This window comes from Desmodus rotundus, chromosome 9 (assembly GCF_022682495.2).
Source record: "Desmodus rotundus isolate HL8 chromosome 9, HLdesRot8A.1, whole genome shotgun sequence".
Classification (NCBI taxonomy): Eukaryota; Metazoa; Chordata; class Mammalia; order Chiroptera; family Phyllostomidae; genus Desmodus; species Desmodus rotundus.
The window spans coordinates 82297530-82306804 of record NC_071395.1 but is presented as its reverse complement, the minus strand read 5'-3'; positions in this window follow the sequence as shown (position 1 = coordinate 82306804).

The window sequence follows — 9275 nt, the reverse complement described above, 5'->3', positions numbered from 1 at the left end:
CTCCAGGGGACCCCATGGGGATCCATCCATGACTTTTACACAGAGAAGAGCTCCAGTCACAACTGGATGTGCATATCTGGGGGTAGTAGAGCTGGTGCTGATGAGGGGAGGGGCCTCCGTTGGCTCAAGATCTAGGCTGTGCTGAGTCTGTGGACCGTGGGTAGAGGTGGGCAAAGAATTCTGAGACTGGAGAAAGCAGAGGAAGGAAACACAGCTGAGGCTGAATGCCCCTCATGTACAAAAGGCTGACAGCCACGTCATCCCACCAGTCAGAGAGGCGGCTGAGTACACACAAGTACACAGACCAGCAGGAAGCTGAAGACACAGCAGACATGATCTTGTGCCAGGGGAGCTGTCAGTCTGGCTGGAGAGATAAGATTTGGACACAAGCAAAAATCAATGTCTGGAGGAGATTAAATGTCCAGGGTAGTTGAACAAATTCTTGGAGTAGCCAGTAGAATCTGTTAGGAATCACAGAATACATTGGAGAGGTTTGGTGAGGAGATAGGGATTCTATGAGTAGTTGAAGGATTAATGGGCTCTCCAGGGAAAGATTCTTCGACGAGGGGCTCTTTCTGGTCTGACTGGTCTAACCCTGAACATGTTACAGCCCACCTGGCCCTGGTCATTGGACAGGACCCATCTAGACTCTGGCCCCTCTGAGGTATTCTCAGCCTTTTGTCTTACCTACTGGCCCTCTTTCCTGTGTAGATTTGAATTCCTGCCTAGATTTGAACTGTAAACAGATCGGTTCCTGGCTGGCCTCAGCCTCCCTCTCACTCCTCAGACCTGCTGCTTGAAGCTGCATCTGAGTGCTGTCCTTGGCTCACCTATTTGGCTACAATTCGGACCTGGGATATATGAACTTTTGGTCTCTCTGAGTAGCCTCTTAGGGCCAACCAATGTTCCTCCAGCACCCTGCCCTGCCCAGTCTACCCAGCTCTGTCCTGGTCCCCAAGGACAAGATGAGGGAATAGCATCATGGGGATAAGCTATTGAGGCAGACTGGACTGAGCTTTGCCTTGAGGTTCTGCCATCCTCAGTCAAGCAGAAATGATCAGACAGGGCTGCTTTACGGACAATCTCCTCCGTGTTCTACAAGCCCCCAAACCAGAGCTGTGGCATTTCTGGGCGGGAAGGCTGAGTTGAGAGTTAATGATCACGTACAGTCCCAATGTAGATTTAATTAGTCAGTGGAGAGCAGGAGCAGCCAAGCTATAGGGATATGGTGGCAGGCAAGCAGAGGGACCCTAACAATGTCAGACAGCGGGGAATGCACAAACACACATATGTACACATGAACACATATAGATGCACATGGCGAACACATAAGAACCACACACTTACAACACCCAAGCACATGCATAGACTTGCTCGAAGGTGCCCATAAACACACACACATGCACAGACACACACGTGCCCCTGCACACACCCATGTGAACCCATGCACATGCCTCTCCACAAAAAGCCACTTTGTAGATTAAAGACCCAGCACCAGAGTTAGGATTTCACAGGTGGCCCCTGAAACCCCTTGGAGTGGAATTGTTGGATTTAAGGCCATCTTCTGCCAATGTCACCTGCCACTTGACGGTGGCATGAATTGATCTCTGTTCATTCACAACACATTTCCTTCTGCTAAGCAACATTAAGTTTGAATCAAATATGTGACTGCTATGGAATTATTCTTGCTGCTATTTCCCTTTGGTCGCATTTTTCTTGCTATTTATTTGTTCAGGAGTAGATGTGGGTATTTATTTCAAGAAATGGCAGTCTAAGGCAGGCCTGTACTCAGCACCCTGGCAAAGAGGCATCAGAAGCCAGGGCAAATCCCCAACTTAACCCCACCTACCCCTAAGCCCATTCCAGTTTACCCCATGGGCTGTTAAGTATCTCTCTTTAAAGTCTCATCAGTTGTGTACCCATACAGGATATTGAATTATGCAATACAATCAGATATCTGGGTATTGCTCAAAATTTACTTGGTCAAATCCTAACTCTGCTGGGCCTTAGCTTCCTTCTAAGCAAAAAGGGGATGATTAAAGTATAGTTAAGGTAAACACACCCACATTATACCTGCAAATCTGGAGTAATTATCAATAGTGTCTCTGTATCAATCAGTTATTACCATAAAAATGCTGCTTAACAAAACACCCCAAGATTCAATGGCCTAAACCAGTAATCATTTGTGCTTGTTCATGAGTCTGTGGATTGGCTGAGGTTGGCTGGTCTAGGGTAGGTTCTGTGGCCATGGCTCCACCCATTGAGTTGGGTCTGGATCTGTCCCACATGTCTTTTATTCTCCATGGACCAGCAGACTGGACAGGGCATGTTCTGCTCATGAAATAAGAGAATAACAAGAGAGCAAGGCCCATGGGGCAAGCCCATGACACGTCCCCTAAGATCCCATGACCCAAGGTGAAAGACAAGGTGCACCCACCATCAGTGACATGGACTCCGCCTACAGGAGGAAGAGACAGGGGAGGGGTATGTTTTTGCTGAACAATAATTCAAACCAGGCATTGGACACTGTTTCTGTAAAGAACCAGCTAGTAAATATGTTATGCTTTGCAGGCCACGTGGTCTCTGTTGTAACTACTCAACTTTGCCATTGTAATTCAAAGCAGCCACAGATAACACATAAACAAGGACAGGGCTGTGTTCCAGTAAAACTTTATTTATGAAAAGAGGCAGTTTGCCACCTTCTGATTTAAACTGTCACAGATTCCTTTCATTCTCAGAAGTAACCTGGTTTGGATGATGAATTGCATGATCCCCCTCATTATAAGACTTCCTCAGTGGGTGGTCCTGGACCACCCACATCAGAGATTTTTAAAGTGGGGAGTGTGTGTGTATCTAAGCGTGCAGCCTCCAGGTCCCCAACCCTTAATCCTGGGGTGGGGGCTGGGAATCTGGAGATCTAACCAGCTCTTCTGAGGTGATTCTGATGTACTTTACCATTTGATTGCCACTACGTTGGATGACCCTAAAGATGCCCCCAAAATCCAAAATTTGAGGAAATCTTTAGGACAAGGATATTGGTTCTTCCCTGTGAACATCATTTTAAACAGTGCCCCTTTCCTACACACATATGAATAGTACAAGGCTGGGACTAGGGTAGGGCAGCTTGAGGCACCAGACATAATACAAGGGTGGGGAAAAGTAGGTTTATGGGGTTTTGTATGAAAATAATTCATAAATAGGAATACAAGAATAAACTCTGTATTTTGTGTACTCTCAACTGTAAACCTACTTTTGCCCACCCCTGGTTTTAAGGAGGCACCCATACCTGGGGTCATGCAAGTGAAGGGTCAGCCTCTGAGAGTGAGTGCCTCCTTAATGATGCTCCCTGGGCACCTGACAAGCTCCGCCCCAGTCCTTGCCCTGGTTTATCCATGCATACATACTTGCACATTTAATGACACACAGGCACACATAAGAACACACACAACAAACACACTTATGACTCTAGTCCTGACCCTGGCGCGTCCATGCCTACACGCACGCACATATTCATTCATAGGTACCTGCTCACACACACCCCGACCCCACCTCCCAACAAACACACTCCCTACGCAGAGCTATTTGATGAGGTAGGAGCCTTATCTGCCTGAACTATTAATATACTTGAAATTCCATGATTACACACTGAGTCTTTCAAATCTTAGAAAATATTCTGTCTGATTTCGTCTTCCAGAAAACACATGTGCACCTGGGGGAGGAGCATCTGCCTTAACTAACGTGAGTCAACCTTGAAGTCTTATAGACCTTGGAAAGTGAAAAGGTGAACAGAAAGAGAAGGCACATTCATTCAATGAACATTTACTAAGCATTTGCTATGTACCAAACACTGAGCTCAAAAAAATAGCAGTATCCAACATTTGTGGTGGATTTCATAGTTAATTGAGAACTTTCTGAACTTTCTAGGTAATGTGAGTAGACAAAAAAAATGATCATCACCTCTCCTTTGTATCTGAGGAAACCCAATACTCTGGCAAATTATGAGACAGACCCCTGGCAGGAGAGTTCAGTCCTTCCTCTTCTGGTCCCCCCCAGTGCACAGGCCCCCTGGTCACAAGGGGACCTGAAGGTATTTCTCCGGCCCAGTTGGCAGCCTGACTTAGCAACATAGACCTTCATAAACAGAGCAGAGAGCAAAGGTGAGCAGTTTTGTTTTTTCCTCTTTGAGTTTTAATGCTGCTGACATTTTCATATTTGTGGCATTTGGTTATATATTAGGCATTTAAGATGCATTTATAATATTAACCTTTTTAGAGAGGCCAATTTTAAAGCAATCATCCTTGCCTGCTTAAAATGCAGCTCTGAGTGTTACCTGCAATTCCTGCAGCTGGAGTTAATGAATCAAAGCTATGAAATGCAAGGGGTGTGTGAGGAGCGAGCAGACTTTGCTAACAAATGACCTGCAGCAAAATATCAGAAGCCATTCTAGTGTCACTGCTGCCAATTTACTCTATCTCTTCTCGATGTAGCTAAAAAGATCTCAGAGAGCTCGGTCTCTTACCTTCAGGAGCTGGGGAGCTATCATCCCAGCCGTAGGTTCGTACAAGGTCAAAAAGAGGAGGCTGTCCCGGAGAGAGAGACTTCACCCAACCTCCACTCAGAAGACGCTGCCTGGCATGAGGGAGGAAAGAGCCCCCACCTCCCTGAGGCAGGGCACTGTGCTGGGTTGGGTCTCTTAGGTGCACCACTCTCTCCAATCCAGTCTTTGCATAGATGCCAAACTGGCTTTTTAAAATGCAAATTGGATCCCCTGAGTGAACATTTCCAAGGGCATAACAGGCATCAAAAGCAAATTAGTACCCACAGGCCAAATCCAGATGACTTTATCTTTGTAAATAAAGTTTTATTGGAACACAATCATGTCCATTCATCTGCATATTGTCAGTGGCTGCTTTTCCTCTATGACAGTAGAGTTGAGTAGACCATATGAACCACAAAACCAAAAATACTTACAGAAAAAGGTTGCTGACATCAAACCTATGACATTGAAACTCCAGTCTTGAAACCGAACGCAAGATCCAAGATCTTGCAGGCCTGGCCCTGCCCACCTTCCCAGCCTCCTCTCTAGGTGCTCCCCCCGCCCCCCACACACCCTGCTCTAGCCCAGTGCTTCTCAGCCCTTTTTCCAAGGGAGCTTTCCTTTTTTAATGTTTAAAAAATTCATTGTGTAAAAAAGAGATAACAAAATTTACTATCTAAACCCTTTCTAAGTGTACATTCAATAGTATTAAACACATTCACACTGCTGTGCAACCAAACTCCAAAATTTTTCGTCTTGCAGAGCTGAAACTTCATAAAGATTAAACACTAACTCACCCTTCCCCACCCCCAGTCCCTGGCCACCATCATTCAACTTCCTGTATCTATACATGTGACTACTCTAGGTACCCCATAGAAGGGGACTCATACAGTGTCTGTCTTTTGTGCCTGACATAGTTCATTTAGCGTAGCATCCTCAAGGCTCACCCATGTTGTAGTCTACACAGCCTTTTTAGACATTGTTTGCTTATCTGCCCAAGAAATTTTACTAAAACAGATATAGTACACATCTGTTTGTGTACAGTGACCCTTTAGAAGGTCACAAACCATTGAAATACCTAAAATCTTTCACCCTCCCCCCCAGGAGCCAAGTCCACCGTCATTAGTTACTCCTCCCAGCGAGAATGCCCGCTCTGGCCATGCCACCTGTGGCCATGCCTGCAGCCACATGCTTTGCTCCTTCTTGCTTCTGATTTGCACATGTTGTGCCCATCTGCCTGGAGTTACCTTCCCCTCATTCCCTCCAACCCAAGCTGGACGTCACTTCCTCTAGGAAGCCACCTTGGTTTTCCCACTTGCACTCTTTCTCCTCGTTGGCCCAGCGCTCTCCTCTGCCACATGCTTTTCACAGGATGCTGCCACCTTTGCTTACTCCCCGGCTCACCCAATCATCCCTGAGATCTCTCTGGTAAGAAACACCTCCATTGTCTCTGTACTTCCAGATCCAGCAGCACAGTGCTGGGAGCAGAGCAGACACCTAACAGATATTCACCCAATGAGTTAGCTCATTGAATCCTCACAGGAATGCTAACAGCATTTCTAGCCCCTTTGAACAGTGGAGGAAACTGAGGCTCAGAGAAGTAAAGTAACCTGTCCCAATCACATGACTTGGTAGAAGCCTAGAAAGGACTAGAAAGTCAGACCACCCCAGGTTAAAATCCAGATTCTGCTACTAACTATCATGTGCCCTCGGGCAACAGCATTCCTCAGAGCTGCAGTTTCCACATCTGTGGAATGGAGACTCAGGGAACAGATGTACACACTGTGGCCTGGGTAGGACCCAACAAATGGCAGCTGCTGTTACTCTAAGTGATGGAGCTGACGTTTGAACCCAGGTCCATTAGACTTCAGAGTTCAAGCTTCTGCAGCTGTGGCCTCGCTGGAGGCCACGGTACTCCTGTACAGTGGAAGGTGAGTCAGGGCCAACAGGTGCCCTGGGGCCACTGGTGTCCCTCCGCTCTCTGTGAGAGGGCAGGACCCTCAGGAGCACACAGCCAGCCCTGGAGGGTACCTGGAGAGGCCCAAATTAAAAAGGAGCTAGATGTTCTCAGGGGACATTCCCATCCAGCCCGGCAGCCTGATAAATCACCCTTCTCTGCTGTAAGAATCCTTCTTTCTCGAAAACCAAGGCCATTTGTCTCCATCCAGAGCCTTCCTTGCTCCTCCGTGCTCTTAGCACGTGGACAAATCTGACTGTCCTGTTCCTTTTGTTTTAGTCCCATTACCTCCTGCCTGACAGGGTCAAATGGGCCTAGCTTCGTAGAATCAGTCAGACTCCAGACACTGAGAGAGAGAGAGAGAGACAGAGAGAGAGACAGAGAGAGACAGAGAGAGAGAGGGAGCCCAAACCTTGGGAAATGCTGGTCACTCGCTAGACACAAGCAGACTTGGGCAACTCACTCCACCTCCCTGGGCCTCCCTCACCTCCCCTGTACCCTGGGACTGAGGCTCCCCTCCCTGCACAGCCCTGTAGACCTCTGTAGAGCATACAGTAGGCACTCATCTGTTTCAGTCCCCTTCCCAGTACCGGGAAAATAGTGAGGCAAATGCGGCACTCACCTCACGAGCCAAATTTAAGGGGAGCCCCAGATCTCAACAACCAAACTAAAGAACATGTTAATGCAGTACTTTTTAAAAATCAAAATTAACTTCACTAAACTCGTGATGAACATAAGATCCACATTTTAAATAAAGACACGATCAGTATTCCTCGAGTTACCTTTTGCTTCAGGCTCCAGTATGACTTGACACAGTGTCAGCCTTCCTTCTGAAGGAAGAATGAGTGACCTACCTAGTTGGGGCTATAAAGCTCACTTTTTAGAGCTTTGATATGATCCAGAAATTGTGCTGAAGGACAGAGAGCCTGGGGTCAGGGAGGTGTCCCAGGCTTGTGAGCAGAATTGGCAGCAGATCTGGGAAGCAGGCGCAGGCCGTGAGCCACCGCACACTGGTTTGCGCCAGTCCAGGACTCCCCACGGGCTTTTCGTGCCCAGACGCTTTTAGCTCGAACTGCTGTGTCTCACTGGTCCCTTGTCCCCCCTTGGGAAGCCCCTAATCACCTCTCAGTGCTTTACTCCACCGTCACCTCTATTCAAAGGAGACTCTGTGACTTAGTTCCTTCCCCTTCTGTGAATCTATTACCGCCATGGAGCACCTGTTGTGTGTCTGAGCTGGGCACTGGAAGGTTGAAACTGTGGGCTTCTTGAGTGTCTTGAATTCATCTTTGTGGCCCCAAGTCGTAGATGCTTCTTGAGTGTTTGATCAATAATTCTGACTTGGCGGACCTCCCTTGTGCTTGGACTTGATCTGCCATAGCCTTGACCAGTCCTGGTGGCAGCACAGGGCATGCTACATTCCCTTCGCAGCCCTGAAGTTTGGAGGTTCTGTATGTCAGCCAGGCACATGAGTTCACGGACCCCACCCCTATGGTTCCCAGGACCCAGCCTGGTGTGGGGGAGGTGCCTGAACTTGGAAACCCAGCGCGCTGGGGTTCGAAACCCATCTCCCACTTACTGTCACTTTGGCTGCGCTACTCAGATGAGCTAAACCACGGTTTCTTCAACCCAAAACTGGGACTAAGCTTCACTACCTGCTAATCTGTGAGGACTTACATGAATGGAACGTATGTAAACTACCTGGCACATAGTAGGTGCTCTAGCTTTGTTACTACTATTATTTGTGTTTTTCTTTCTGCTAGGACAGGCACGTTCAGCTCATGCCCTGGCTCTCTTTTCAGCTTCCAGTGAACCAGGTGGGGGTTTTGGCACCAGGTAATTACCATTTTACCTGGACGCTAGCGCAGGCATTAGCCTCACTGCTTCCATCGATATTTTTCCATTGCAGGGTTCTCACAGTTTAATGTAAAAAGAGGTAGTAGATCTGTGCCTTTTAAATCCAGCTGCCAGGCTCGGCTCACATTACATGTTTTACAGACTTTAAGAGCTAGCAAACAACTGGCAGGTTTGTCAGCCCCAAGTTCTCAAAGCAGGGAGTCAATCCTGACTTATTGTTATTATCTCCTAATAGTTTACAGTGTATTATTCCATAATTACTCCGTGAATCACACTGACAGCCGGCGTGTTTGCAGCTTGCCTGAGTTATTCCACCACCTTCCACTGAAAGCATCATTCGTCTTGCGCTTGCCTGCGGGAAGACGACCCCGTCACCTGCTGAATACAGAGGACCCTTTGTCAATCCTTGCCCGCAGAGGATGACACACCAGCCATCATGGCCTTGGGTTGGGTCACTCCTTTGGGGAGAAGAGGCAGTTGCTTGCATTCTAAATAATCCCTACAAATTATAGAGCCATCTCCCCTTGGGCTGTGAGGGCTGAAGATGCTCCCTTGGTGTAAGAAGGTCCTCTTTGGTCAAACTTCCTCTCGAGTTTTAGGATTACTCACCAGCTGGGTTGATTATTAATGGGGTCTGTTTGTGACAGGCTGTGTGGCTGTGGTCATTGGAGGACAGGTCTATTGTTCCTTTTTACATTAAACTGTGAGAGCCCAGGAATGGGGAAATATGATTGGTCAGAACTAGGAGCCAGCAGAACAGCCAAGTTTCCATCTTCCAGGGCGTGGAGCAGAAGAGAAGACAAACAATGGGAAACGAAGGAGCTTTGGAGCCAGGAGGACTTGAAGTGGAACCCCGGGGGTGCCTCTCACTCATGTAGGGACTTTTTCTACCCTCTCTGTGCCTCAGTGGTATCATCCATGAAATGG